Raw genomic sequence first — 14456 nt, forward strand, 5'->3', positions numbered from 1 at the left:
TATTGCTAACAATATATTATTTATAATAGTAAAAAATAGAACATTTAATGCACCAAAACAGAAAACATAGCCACTAAGATTAAATTTATAAAGTGTTTAATGGTATGGGAAAATACTTACAATTTTATATTCCGTGGAAGAGTCAGCCAGAAATTACATTCAATGTCTTCTCAGTTATGGAAAAAAGATACATAGAAAGATGAATAAAAAGCACCATAACTAAATATTGTCAGTGCTTTTTTAATTAGTGAAAATTTTTTCTGCTGCTTCTCAATTTCCCAAAAGGAACACAGTGAGCTGTGACTCTTGTCTAGTAGGGAAGAGTGGGATGGGGAGGGGATGGGAATGTCCTCCCCCCTTCCAGGAGTACTTCCATTCCCATGTGAGCAAGACTGACCAGCATGCTGGCGAAGGGGCCACACAGCATTCTCTACTTCAGAAAGGGGAACTCCTCAGGCCCAAGTTTGCTGTGAACTTGATGTTTACCTCCTCCTGCAGGGTCACATGAGTGCCACAGACATTAACAGCACAGGAGGCCACAAAGCCACAAGTACCACTGCATAGAGTAGCCCCCCTGCTCAGCCTGCTGTGGGGTGTTTGGTCCCAGGAGAGATAGGACAGGAAATAATCTTTGAGTGAAGACATCAACAGAGCAGAGGCTTTGTACTTGTGGACTGGGGAGTGCTGTGATTTGACTGTGACTTGTCCCCTCCGAAACTCCTGCTCCAGTTCAGTCCCCGCTGTGAGGTATGGAGTGGGTGGACACCTAATCTGACTGTGGTGTTTAGAGGTGCAGCCTTTGGGAGGCAATTAGGATCAAAGAAGGTCATCGGGGAGAAGCCCCGTGATGGTGTCCAGGTAACATGAGAGAAGGGACTGGAGGATGCACACACTCCTTGTCTCTCCACATGGCACCTTATGCTTCCTTGGACTCTACCAGCAAGAAGGCCATCAGCAAAGCAGGCCTTCGACCTTGGACTCCAGAATGGTGAGCCACAATAAACCCCTTTCATTAACACCTGCCCAGACTGTGGTATTGTGTTATCAGCAAAAAAAGCAGACTAAGACAGGGATTTTAATCATATCTCTCCTGTTCACTCTGAGGATTGAACATTCCAAACATGTAATGCTGTTCTACCTTCTGTCAATCAAGAAGTTTCTCTTTTGCTTCCCTCTCATTCCCACTCCCCCCACCAGGCCACACCCACAGACAAAGCCCCATTCAGATGTGGCCCCTCCCTCCCACCCCATGCCATCCACTGTAGCTATCTGGATTCCCACCACTTCTTTGGCTTTCCTTTAGTTAGACAAGAATTTTCCAATATATGGTAGTCCCTATATGATTCACTTTGAAATTGAGTAAGACCAAAATATAACTAGGGCCTCAAATTTGTGATTTCTTGGATACTCTTAATTGGGACAAGGCTGTGTTGTTTTTGAATTTTAAAAAGTGGATTTATTTGAATAAATATTTTGATTTGACATTTATTTTTATTATCTTTACTTATATGACTTATACATTACAGGCTGAACATCCCTGATCCAAAAATCTGGAGTCTAAAATCCCCCAGATTTGAAACTTAAAATTTAAAACTTCAGATTTCAGAGCATTTTGGATTTCAGATTAGAGGTGCCCAATCAGTAAATCTACACAAATATTCCTAAATCCAAAAAACGCAGAAATCTAAAAATGCATCTGATCACAAGCATTTCAAATGAAGGCTAGTCAGCCTGTATTTATCTTGCCTGGCTTTGGCAAACAACTGAGGTTGAGGACACCCTACATCAGGGTGTTATTTTTTTTATTTCTAACATGTACCCAAGAGAGTTCATTTGTTGCCACCTGTGTAATCCCTGCCCTATGAAGCAGCCATGGGCAAAGACAGAGTCTGAGCAGCATGGAGGCCCAGGAAAGCCAGCAGACACCCCGCCAGTGTTCTGTAGGTGCATGACCTCGGAGCCCCCTGCTCCGTCAGAAGCCTACCCTTGGTCTGGTGGCCTCCAAGCTCCCAGGGTGATTTGGCCATGGCTGGAAATGTCTACTCTTGCCCAGGAGAAGGGATGAGTCGGCAGGCAGCCCTCCCAGGTGTGGTGAAAGAAGCCTCACTCAACACACCAGGGACTGGGAGCAAACTCCACTTTGTGAAGTAACAGACTGTGCTGTTTTAAGATCTCTCGAGGTCATCTCACCCACCTCAAGTGAGATAGGACAGGGCTTTGTGAGCACTTCTCTGAGTCCCGAAAGATGAGCTAGCAGATAGAGCTTCCCCACATCCTCCAAGTGAGGAAGGCCAGGGAGGGAAGGGGAGGTAGAAATAAAGATGAACCAAGTTAGACAGAGCAGGGTCTTTGAATTCCCCTACACTTAAATCTGGGACTCTGAGGCACTAGGTGCTTTTCTGGGCTGCCTAAAACGAGGGCCCTTCAGACGCCTCACATGCAACATAGGGAGATACTCGTGGGGCATGTTGGGTGGAACAGGGGTGGGGAGCAGGCCACAGGGTTCCTAGACTGGAAGACTTCAGGGGATTAGGGAGGTGACAGGCATCTTCTGCAGGGACTGCTGCCAGCCCTCCACCCCCACCTCCTCCAAGCCTGGATGTGGCCTTCGCCTGTCACTGCTGAGCTGGGTTTCTCTCTATGTCTCAGTTCATCACTCTGGACACTTGGGAAGGGGTTGGTGGAGTTGGCAGGTCTGGTCTGCCACCAACTGCCACCTTGCTGGGTGTTAGCAGAACAGCAGGTGCGTCCAGAAGGAAGGAGCAGTTTGCCTACACTGGCATCTGGTCGCATCACGCTGCAGCTTCCATGATATAAATACAGGGAGCGAAAATAGCTAATCCCAGATAACAGCAGTGTAATCACCCAGAGCCCAGCCTTGAATCCCAGAGAATTTGAAAGAAGCAGCTGCCGGGGCTGCCCCCATACACAGCCCACTGCCCCTGGGTGGCCTAGGCTGACAATCTAAGCCAGAATAAAGCTATGGGAGCAAAGAGCAACTGCAAGAGAGAGACCTGATGAAAAACACCTCTAATCTAAGCTCTGCCAGGAAGAGATGATTTTTCTAGAAGGACTATGAAAATTCTGAGCTTCCAGCAATGTGAACTTGGTCTCCCCACTCTTAGTGATGACATGTGACAATACGTATGGAATCATCTAAGTCTGTGAGGTGATTTCTTTTAACTTTTGGATATTGCTATCACTGGTGGTGTATATTGTCCTTCAATTGGGGTGGGGGTCTCCCATACAATCCCATTCTGGTACTGAGCACCAGGGTGGCCTGTCTGGCGCCACCAATGCCAGACTTCTGAGCTCAGTTTGATGTGCCAGCCACTGAGAGTGGTGATGATGGCTGAAGTTCCAGAAGACAGTGTTCAGTTGTGCTCTTGCCACCCTCTGGGAGAAGTCAATGAGCTTTGCTGTCGCCAGCCATTTTGTTCCAACAAGACATTTAATTAGGGATCACTGGGATGGTGCAAACAGCTCGGTGCTCCCTCCAGCCTGCTTAGTGCGTTACTTGATTCTCTGGCTGCCAGTTGATGGATGAGCTATCCTCAGCCACCACTCATTCCTTTCCTTGTGCTCTCTGAGATTTGTGCCAGCTTCCCAGCTGCATTTCTGAAGGGCTCTGGGCACCCAAATCCCATCTGATGCTCATGAGGTATGCTTTGTCTCAAATGCAGAGAAGAGAGCAGCCAGCCTGGCTGGTGATGGAGGTGACCTGGGCAGAGCTGCTGTGGAAGGATCCTAATAGGCCACAGCCTCTCAGGAGCTCAGAAGCAGGGTGGGAAGTGGCCTGCAGAAATAGTCTCCTGTGAGCATCCAAGACATCTGATTCCTTATGGAATTACACTACCCTCCTATGGATAGCTGGGGAAAATGGGAGAGAAACAGCCCAGAACAAACCAAAAGGAATGCAAACATTCATCACCTAGGAGTGGTGCTGAACAAAACTCCTGATTTGTTTCTGGTAGGCTGTTTTCTGATTCTCTGGATTGGAGAACCCAACTTACTGTGAACAATGTTATTTTTCCTTTGCATTTTAAATCACTTTATCAAACAAGAGTTTCCTAGAGCCAACCATGGACAAAAGTCACTGCATGCTCTGTCCCTAGTAGAACTATAAAATTCAGCCACAAATCTTTCAATGAAAAGCAAAGATGGGCCTCACAAATTTGAGCCTCAAGCTCCAAGTTGGAGTGGATGGGCAACTTGCCCACCTTGAGTCTCATCAGCCCACTGGAGATAGAGCTCTTGTCCAAGTTTTTAAAACTGAGTTAACTTCAACTACCATATTAAATAAAGAATAATATGTTACTTGACTGTGGCAAACAACAGAGGGTTAAGAAACTCTACATTATTCATTTTTTAAAAAACTTTAAAAATATATACAGATGTTTGCCAGGCATGGTGGCACATGCCTGTAATCCCAACACTCGGGAGGCTGAGGCAGGAGGATCACTGTGAGTTTGAGGCCAGCTTAGGCTACATAGTGAGTTCGGGGCCAGCCTGAACTATAAAGGGAGAGACCCTGCCTCAAAAAACCAAATATATATATACAGACACACACACAGAGATGTTTAATGTGGTGCAAAATAATGAATTTCTACTCCAAGACCGATTTTCCATAAAAAGGGTACCTGGGCAGAAAAATCACAGAGAGGGTTGGAGCCCTACAGTGGACATGTAGAAAAACAGCATTCCCCTCAACAGAGGGTGGCACAGTGCCCTATTCCCTCCCAAGGTGAGTTCTATAAAGCTCTATCAGGACACTATTCTTGAGCTATCTCTTGCACCTTGGTTTGGATGCTGCTCACCTACTACAGGTCCTCAGACAGTCACCCAAAGCTTGAGATCAGAGACAACAGTTAGGGTAGTGACTAGAGGAGGACAGTAACTACAATGCATACTGACCACACTTGAATCTCTTACTCCTCATCAAAAAGTTTTTCCCAAGCTATGTAACAGAAAATGACCAAAATAATACCAAGAGAATAAAAAGAAAAGGGAAATGCCACTCAAATGCATGGTAGGTGCCAACAGTCACATTAGAGACATTATGTATTTTATTTAATGTGGCTTTTACAAGAACTAAGAGATGGGTATCACATTCTCCATCTCCTAGACGAGAAAACTGAGTAACTCACTGAAGATCACTCGGCTAATAGTAAGCAAAGGTTTGAACTCCTGAGTCTGACAGCAGAGCCCAAACTCCTCTGCCTCAGAAAGCACTCAGCTACATACGGCAATGGGAGGGAGAGGAGAAGGACCTTGCCAGGAGTGAAACTGCCAAGGTTTCCAGTGGCTGGCAACCTCTTCACCAGGTATTTTGACAATGCAGAGACATAAGTCCAGGAAAAAGAAAAAAAAAAAGGAGGAGGAAAAGAAAAAGAAGTAAAAGCCCAGGGCAGCACTGTGTGGAGGGAGCTTCTTGGCCCTGTGCCCCCAGCCTACTGCCTACCGCTCCTAAAACGGCCCCTCGCACCAGTGTGTAACCACTGTGAAGGCAGCAAACAGAACCAAGTCTCCCACCTCGGCCAGACAGGCACCTCTGCTGTAATCTAATCGCACCCCTTGAAGCCCAGCCAGCAATCTCCTTCCCTCACCCTGTCACAAATGCCATCACCCTGCACCACCAACTCCCCTCACACGCAGCCCCAGCAGGACCCTGGGACCTGTCTTGGCCACACATCCACAGATGGGCGGGGTCAGCCCTGGTCCGGTGCAGTTCACCAAGGCCAAAATAAGCATGAGATGGGGCCCTACTGGGTAGCTGGCCAGCTACAGAGGGAAGTCATGGCCTGGAGCTTTGCTCTTAGGCAAATCCAGGGTTCCTGGCTACTGCCCTGTGTGGATCTGCCTGTGAAGAGCTACTAGACACAAAAACTAGAGGAAAGAAAGAATGCTTCCTGAAATGCAATGGTGAGCCAAAAAAATGAGAAAAAGTGGAATGAAAACCCACCTGATCATTCAGATTTAAGATCTGACTACCAGGCTGGGCATGTAGCTCAATGTAGAGCACTTGCCGACCATGTGCAAGGTGCTGGGTTCAGTCCCAACACTGCAAAATATAATTAATTCAGTAATTGATTAATTTACAAAATAATGATGATAAACAAAGGTTGGAGTTGTTGCTCAGTGGCAGAATGCTTGCCTAGTATGTGAGAGACCGTAAATTTGATTCCCAGCACTGGAAAAGGGAAAGAAAACACACACAAAAAAAGATCTGACTACCATAGTCTGTAATGAGCAGTGTACCATTATAAACCTGGTATTTAGAAAGCAACAGAAGAGATTTCCTGATGCAGACTTTTTTTTTTGTACCAGTAATCGAACTCAGGACCTTGAACTTGCAAGGCAGGTGCGGTGCCACTGAGCTAAATCCCTGGCCTGATGCAGACTTCTTTAGGGACCAATCCGCTGGCTGAAGTCAGCACCAGCTCCCTCCAACCCAAGTTCTCTTCCTCTGAAGGTCCTGAGATAGGGACTAAAGGGAAATGGGTTTGTGATACTATCCACATTCAACAAATGAACAAAAGCCCATGACCCAAGGTTCTACAGGTAATTAGTGACACAGTTGAGAACTACAATCTGGATGAACTCCTATTACCAGTAACAGGGACTTAGATTTAGCTCAGTGGCTCCACTGCCTGCCTCAAAAGCACAAGGTCCCGAGTTCAATCCCCAGTACCAAAAAAAAAAACAAAAAAAAACCAGTAACCACTTATGAGATAATTAAGAACAACCTCCATTCTACTGAGGTTAGGTGGATAAGCTGCAGAACAAGTGAATTTGTTTTTTGTTTTTGGTGGTACGGGCTTGAACCCAGGGATGCTCTAGCACTGAGTTACATCTCCAGGCCACCTTTTCTGAATTGTCTTTTGTTTTTTTGTACCAGGGACTGAACTCAGGACCTTGCGCTTTTGAGGCAGGTGTCAGAACCACTGAGCTAAATCCCCAGCCCTGAATTGTTTATTTTGAGGCAGGGTCTTGTTAAATTTCCCAGGCTGGCCTAGAACTTGTGATCCTCTTTCCTCAGCCATCCTAGTAGTTGGGATTAAGCACCTGTCACTGTCCCAGCTAAAACAAGCAAATCTTTTTTGGTACCAGCAATCGAACTCAGGACCTTGTTCGAGGCAGGCGGTGGCACCACTGAGCTAAATCCCTGGTCCAAAAACAAGCAAATCTTTAACAAGACAAATGGAGGAAATGCATGAAATTTCCCTGACTATGTAAAGAAGGAGAATATTGTCAAGAACTGTCTTTTACTTTCCTTGGCATATTTAAAATTGGGCAGTTAATGTGGATGGCTCTGGGTTCAATCTCCAATACTAAAAAATAAAATAGGGGAATTGATAGATTCAAAAATACTAGTAAATTTGCCCTGTCTCTCTTCTCAATAAATGTAAGGTAATAGAAGTAAATGACCATGATGATGATTCCTAAATAAGTCTCTCTTTGCCTCAGGTGTGAGATTTGTGACTGAAGCATGCAAAGATAAAATAAGCTGAAAGAAAAATCTACACATGCTTTTGTTAGAAGTGGTTTCTTTGTGAGAATTTGTGGGCCAGCATATATTTTTGAGGAAAAAAAGGGAAGAAATTTAACGTTGTCTATTGTTAGTTTATTTTGTTGTTGTTTATAAATATTTCATTAAGCTTTTAATAAAATTGATGATTCTTCAAAGTAAAAAAAAGACAAAGTAAAAACCTGCTGTCTTAGTTATTTTTCTCATTGCCGAGACAAAATACTCATTGCCCAAAGTTAAGGGAGGAAAGGTTTATTTGGCTCACAGTTTGTCAAGGTTTCAGTCCATAACTGGCTGGCTCCAAGGCAGGGTGGCACAGCAGACAGGCATCACAGAGTAGAAACAGTTCATGGCAGGCAGAAGGTAGCAAAGCAAACAAAGGACCTTAGCAGCTTCTTTCTGCCCCTTTTATACTCTAGGTTACTGAGGTTAGGGCAATGCCAAACCAATCTGACTGATTTAGTAATCACACACCCTTAATCCCAGCATCATATACTCTAGATCCAGCCACTTCTGAAAAACCCCCACCTATGACTGCATGAGGGTTTGGAGGGACATCTAGACACAAACCACAACACCTGCTTAAAGACATTAGAGCTCTAATGTCTTTTCAAGGTTGGCCTTGAACTCACTATGTAGCCCAGGCTGGCCTGGAAGTCTTGGTAATCCTCCTGCCTCAGGCTCCCAAGTGGTGGGATTACAGGCATGTGCCACTATGTCTGGTCCCTGAAATTACATTTAAGTGATCCTGAATTTTTAATACCGCAAAAGCCCGGCAGAAGTAAACATATATCTTTTGTGGAGGAATCAGCATTATCTGAAGCTTCAAATTAATTCTGCAACCAAGTTTGCAAACACAATGACCAAAATACAATAAAAAAAAATAAAGCACAAAAGACACAAAACAGTATTTAAAATAGAGAAAGAATGGCCAGGGATTTAGCTCAGTGGCATTCCCACCTGCTCACAAGCACAAGGTCTTGAGTTCGATCCCCAGTACCACAAAAAATAAAATAAAATAGAGAAAGAGAGAGAAGCAGAAAAAACAAATGACAGAAACAGACCCACAGATGGTTTGGCTATTGAAGTAATCAAAGATTTAAAGTAACTATTCTAAGTTCAAGAACATGAAAGATAACACAGAATTTTGGCCAAGAACTTAAAACTATAATTTTAAAAGCCAAATGGAAATTTCATAACTGAAAACTACAACAGTCAGGATTAAGAACTCTGTATTGGTTAGTGTCATCTAAAGGAACAAAAGTGGAGAAAATATACATATAATTATTAGGCTTACATGACAAGAGGCAAGAGAGTACGCAATGGTTGTCTGCATCTTGGAGATACAGAAGATCCAGTAGCTGTTTGGCCCCAAAACATAGAAGCCACAGAACAAAAGGGATTAAGATGCAGTACCTGTCCAAAGTTGAAGTCCTGGAAGCTCACTAGAGTAATAAGTGCAAGTCTGCATAGGGAAGCCAAAGAAACTGAAAGCAGATGTCCAAAGGCAATGGCAGAAAAAAATGTAGCCACCCAACCAGACTACAGCTCATCAAAACAGATGAACTTCTTTCTTTTTCTTTTTTATTCTATCCAGGCTACAAACCTATTGGTTGGTGTCATCCACAACGGGGGTGGGAGTTCCCCCTCAGTTTGCTGGCCTACATGCCACTCATCTCCACAGACACACCCAAAACTGTGCTTTACTAACATGCTAGGCATTTCTTAATCCAGTCCAGAAGAGAAAGAAATAATACTTGAAGAGATACCCATTAAGAATCTTTCAAGACTGAAGAGAGGTATTCAAGAAGATTCAAGCCGGGGATTTAGCTCAGTGGTTCCAGCGCCTGCCTCACAAACACAAGGTCCCAAGTTCGATCCCCAGTACCAAAAAAAGAAAAAGCAAAAGAAAACCCTAATAGACAACCTCATATTTGGGCCGGGGATTTAGCTCAGTGGTTCTGCCACCTGCCTCGCAAGCGGAAGGACCCAAGTTTGACCCCCCGGTACCAAAAAAAAGAAGATTCAAGAAGTCCTACAAATCCCAAGCAGAATAAATAAAACTAAATAAATAAATAAATAATCCATACCTAGACACAGTACTTTTAAAACCTAAAAGCCTCCTGAAAATCAAAGATAAAGGAAAAAAATTAAAAACAGTTGGGAGCTGAATTATCTTAAAAAAGAACAGGAATTAGACAATTGATTTTCCATCAGCAACAATGGGAACCAGAAGACAATAGGACTGCATTTCCATTTGTTGAAAGAAAAATTGTAATCTGTGTTTGCTCTCTTTTGTGTACTCTTTGCCACACAAGCTTTCCATTTCTTGACAGCTTTTAGAACTGGATGAACTTGAGTTCAAATACTAGTTTACTCTCACTTCGTTGGTGCCCCGTTTTCACTTCCCATATTGGTCCCTCTTCCTAATGGTCTCTTCTCCTTTCTCTAGCAGGTGAACACCTACTTCTATTTCAAGACATAACTCAACTATCACCTCCCCTGTGCCAAAGACAGGGAGGAGCTCTAAAAAACAGATGTCTGAGAAGCTCAGACTGCAAAGTCACGCATGCTCACTTCATATCCTCTAACTGTGTAATCTTTCCCAAGAAGTATTTTGGTCTGTCTCCTGCTGTAACAGAACACTTGAGAGTGGGAAATTTATAAAGAATGAAGTTTTATTCATCTCATGGTTCTAGAGGCCAGGAGGTCCATGTTCAAGAGGCTACACTTAGTGAGGTCCTTCTTCGGCAGAGCCCCCTGATGGTACAGGACATCACATGGTGAGAGGAGCACAAACAACAGAAAGAGTCAAATTGGCTTTTATAACAAACTCATTCTCAAGATTACTCACTGGCCCATTAATCTATAAGTGGATTAATCCTCTCTATGAAGTCAGAGGCCTCATGACCTAATCCCCTCTTAAAGGTCCCATCTCTTAACACCTCAGACCAGGGATTAAATTTCAACCTGAATTTTGGTGGGGACATCAGCCATGGCAAATAGTTTCCTGATCAGAGTACAGTGAAACTAAAACTAGTACCTTTTTCATAGAGTGGTCTTGAAAATTATTCGAGAATGGGCCCAGTACACTGGGAGTATACAATAAATGATAATTTACATTTTTAACACAGTACTAATAACCTGGTGTGGCTATGAGTTTTCTGTGAGATGTGACAGATAGTCAGATTGGAATCAGATCACTTGAGGTCAGAGGTTCTCAAAAACAGCAACAATAGTCAACTGATCATGACTGTTCATTATTCTGCCACTCAGCAAACTCTCACCTGAAATCCAGTTTTTGCTCTTATATAACCTAAACAGTAGTCAATGTAGCAGTATGAAATGGTGTATTAGTTAGCTATCACTGTACAAGTTACCTCAAGTCACAGTGGATTAAAAAAACAATGAACATGTATTATCTCATACAGTTTGTTTGATCATTAATGTAGGAGTAGCTCAAGTGTATCATTCTGACAGCCAGGATGTCAGCCCTGTTGTAGTCATTAGAATGTTTAAAACTGGGGCTAGAAGTTCCACTTTCAAGGTTGTTCACATGGTTGAAAGTACATGGTGATTCTTGACAGGAGATTTTAGTTACTTCCCATGGGATCCTCCCCTAAAGGGCTGCTTGAGTGTCCTCACAACTTGGAGGCCAGTTTCTCCCAGAGTGAGTTATCCAAAGAGGGCAAGGAGGAAACCACAGTGTCTTTTATATCAAGTACTTGAAACCAAAGTCATTTTTACAAGACTATTGGTCACTTCTTTGTCTACCCATTGTAGTAGGGGATTGTGAGCATCAGTTCTCCCCCAGTGGCCTCATCCTTCCAGAACACCAGGAATCAAAGACAGCCAGAGTGAAACTGAATTTTTTCTCACACCCAAATAGATGGAACAAAATAACAATGCTGAAAGAGAAAATACAAAAATGGAAAGCAGAAGAGTATGACTGATGAAAGAATAAAGCAATTATAATATTCATACAATAATATCAATAATAGCTATTATTTACTAAATGTTTCCCTTGTACTGGGCAATGGCCAAATCTTCCCATCTCTGGGATTAGAAAACTATTACCTCCCCCTCAAAAAAAAAGAAATTTTAAAAAAAAGAAAACTATTGCCCAAGACCAAATTCGGCCCACTGACTGATTTTATGAATCAAGCCCTGTTGAAACAGCCACGCCCATTCAGACACATAATTTCTATCGCTATTTTAACCTACATCAGCAGAGTTAAGTACCTATGACAAAAATAATATGGTCTATGAACTAACATTAAGACTACTGGGCAGGGGATTTAGCTCAGTGGTTCCGCTGCCTGCCTTGCAAGTGCAAGGTCCCGAGTTTGATCCCTGGTACCCCCCCCCAAAAAAAGACTACTAAGACTAAAGACAAGAATAAGACTACAGATTATCGACCAAAGTTAATGATGTCAGCCATATGCCCTTCCTACATGCCCTGCTTCCCTATTGGATCAATATTAGCTAAGCAGCTACACTTGTAATTTTATTGGTTGATTATAATTTGACCACGTTGTATGCATCTTTCGACTTCTTCACCCTATAAAACATTCTCAGAGACATGACCTTGATAGCAATCTACTCAGAACCCCTCTTGTCTCTCAGGAGATATTCCTATTTCCCATTCCTATTCCCCAATAAACCTTTCCTATTCTCTTAAAAAATATATATATATGGTCTATGAAGCCTAAAATATTACTATTTGCTCCTTCACAGAAAGAGTTGTCAACCATGTTCTACCTCAAAAACATCCCCATGCGGTAAGCCATATCACTGTCTTCATTTCATAGATGAAGAAATTGAGAATCGGGTAAGTTCCAACTTGCCCAGATCACATTTTTCATAAGTAGCAGAATAGGATTCACATCCAGGCAGTCTGTCTTCAAGATCTGAGTTGTATCAGGCTAGAAATTAGAAAGGTTGGCTTGTCCTACGAGCTATGTAGCCTTGGGCAATTAATGTCTTACTTCTCATTTTTCACTGCTAGAAAAAGACTTTTAAAATGTCTGTGCAGCTGGGCATGGTGGTGCACACCTGTAATCCCAGCACTCAGGAGGGTGAGGCAGCCTGGGCTACATAGTGAGTTCACGGCCAGCCTGAACTATATAAGCAAGACCTTGTCTCAAAAAAATAAAATAAAATGTCTGTCCAACTACTTAATAGGAAAGTGGAATGATAAATATAAAAGTGAAATGAAAAAAGTAGCAAATGCTTCAACAAAAGGAATTACTAGTTAAATATCCCTCTTCTGAAATATTTAGAACCCGAAGAGTTTCAGATTTTTGGAGTTTTTTGAAATTTGGGAATATTCGCAAAGGCTTTACAGGTTGAACATCCCCATTCCAAAAATTTCAAATCTGAATGGAACAAAGATGCTCAACCTATAGTATTCTTTTTTTTTTTTTTTCTGGTACCTTAGTGTCCTTGCGCTTGCATAGCAGGTGGCGAAACCACTGAGCTAAATTCCCAGCCCAACCTGTATTATTCTTGATGCATGACACTAAGAAAGAAGGAAGAGCTCTAGGAGAGATAATTAGAAGTCTCTCAGTTATCCCTGCAAGATAGACCACCCAAAACTCAGCAACTTAACACAACGACTAATTATAATTCATGATTTTATACATTGGCTGGGTGGTTTCTCAGCTAGTTTCCCATGAGCTCATTTACTGAGCAACACTCAACTACAGCATTGATTTATCAATCAGGGGTGATTCCCACTCCACCCCATCCAGGACATCTGGGAATGCCCAGAACATCATTGGTTGGTACTGCTGGTATCTTTTGGGAGAGGCCAAGGATGCTACAAAACATCCTTTTGCCCACAGAAGCACTGCCACAAGGAATTATCTGGTGCCAAATGTCAATAGTGTCAGAGTTGAGAAACCCAAGCTTAAGGATCAACTGGGGCTGGAAAATTCAGGATGCTGTCACTCACGTATCTGGCAGTTGGTGCTGGCAGTGGGCTGGGGGTCTTGGCTTTCCTCCATGCGGCCTCTCATCTTCCAGCAAGTTAGACTGACTTCCTTCCATCATGGTCTCAGGACAGAGAAGCAAAAGGGCAAAGGTGCATACTGCAGGGCCTCTTGAGATCAGGACTCTGGAAGTCACTCAATGCCATCACATTCTGTTGACCAAAGCAAGTTGCAAGATGAGCCCAGATTTGAAGCCGGGGAGAGCTAGATCTATTCTGCTAGGGAGGGACAGCAAAGTCACATCACAAAAGGGGTGGACACTAGATTGGGAAGAATCTGTGACTATTAAACAATCCCCTACAAGAAGTAAGATTAACTGGGTTGGGGATTTAGCTCAGTAGCACCAGGCCTGCCTTGCAAGCACTGAGTTTGATCTCAGGTACTGAAAAAAAAAAAGAAGTAGGATTAACTATGCTTCATCTGAAGCTTCATTGGTCAGGGGACAGCTCAGCACCAGTGATTCTCAAAGTCTGTCCCCAGGCCTTCATCATGAGGATCACCTATTAGAAATGCAGATTCTCCGCCCCACCCAGTCAACTGAAATAGGAATAGGAGGGAGGCCCACAGTCTGCATGTTAAACCCTCCAGGTGATTCTGATGCACACTCGAGCTTGACAACCAATGGACTAAAGTGAGCCACCAGATCAAAACCTGGACAGGTCTAGAGCCCTGGCATGAGTGTTGGTGGAGGCCAAAACAGTGTATGCAGGCATCCCTCAGTATCTGAGGAAGATTGGCTATAGGTCACCCTCATACCAAAATCTACAGATGCTTAAGTCCCATATATAAAATGGCATAGTATTTTCAGGCAGCCTATGCGCACTCTCTGTGTACTTTAAATCATTTCTAGTTACTTATAATATTTTACACAATGTAAGTGTTATGTAAATAGTTGTTATACTCTATGGTTTAGGGAATAATGACAAGAAAAAAGT

The 14456-nt window shown here is 43.2% G+C and overlaps 1 long non-coding RNA gene across 4 annotated transcripts in view; it reads right to left on the bottom strand.

The window, feature by feature from the left end:
* The window catches only part of LOC106010769 (uncharacterized), a 148742-nt gene that overhangs the window by 75577 nt on the left and 58709 nt on the right, over positions 1-14456 (bottom strand). For all 4 annotated transcript variants that reach the window (XR_002387434.2, XR_015444779.1, XR_015444780.1 and 1 more), the window contains exon 4: positions 13485-13673. This is a non-coding gene — a long non-coding RNA (uncharacterized LOC106010769). The remainder of the gene's footprint in view (positions 1-13484; positions 13674-14456) is intronic.

Source organism: Heterocephalus glaber, unplaced genomic scaffold (assembly GCF_053883595.1).
Source record: "Heterocephalus glaber isolate CG9 unplaced genomic scaffold, H.glaber_assembly_v1.0 deba00001606, whole genome shotgun sequence".
NCBI classification, from domain to species: domain Eukaryota; kingdom Metazoa; phylum Chordata; class Mammalia; order Rodentia; family Bathyergidae; genus Heterocephalus; species Heterocephalus glaber.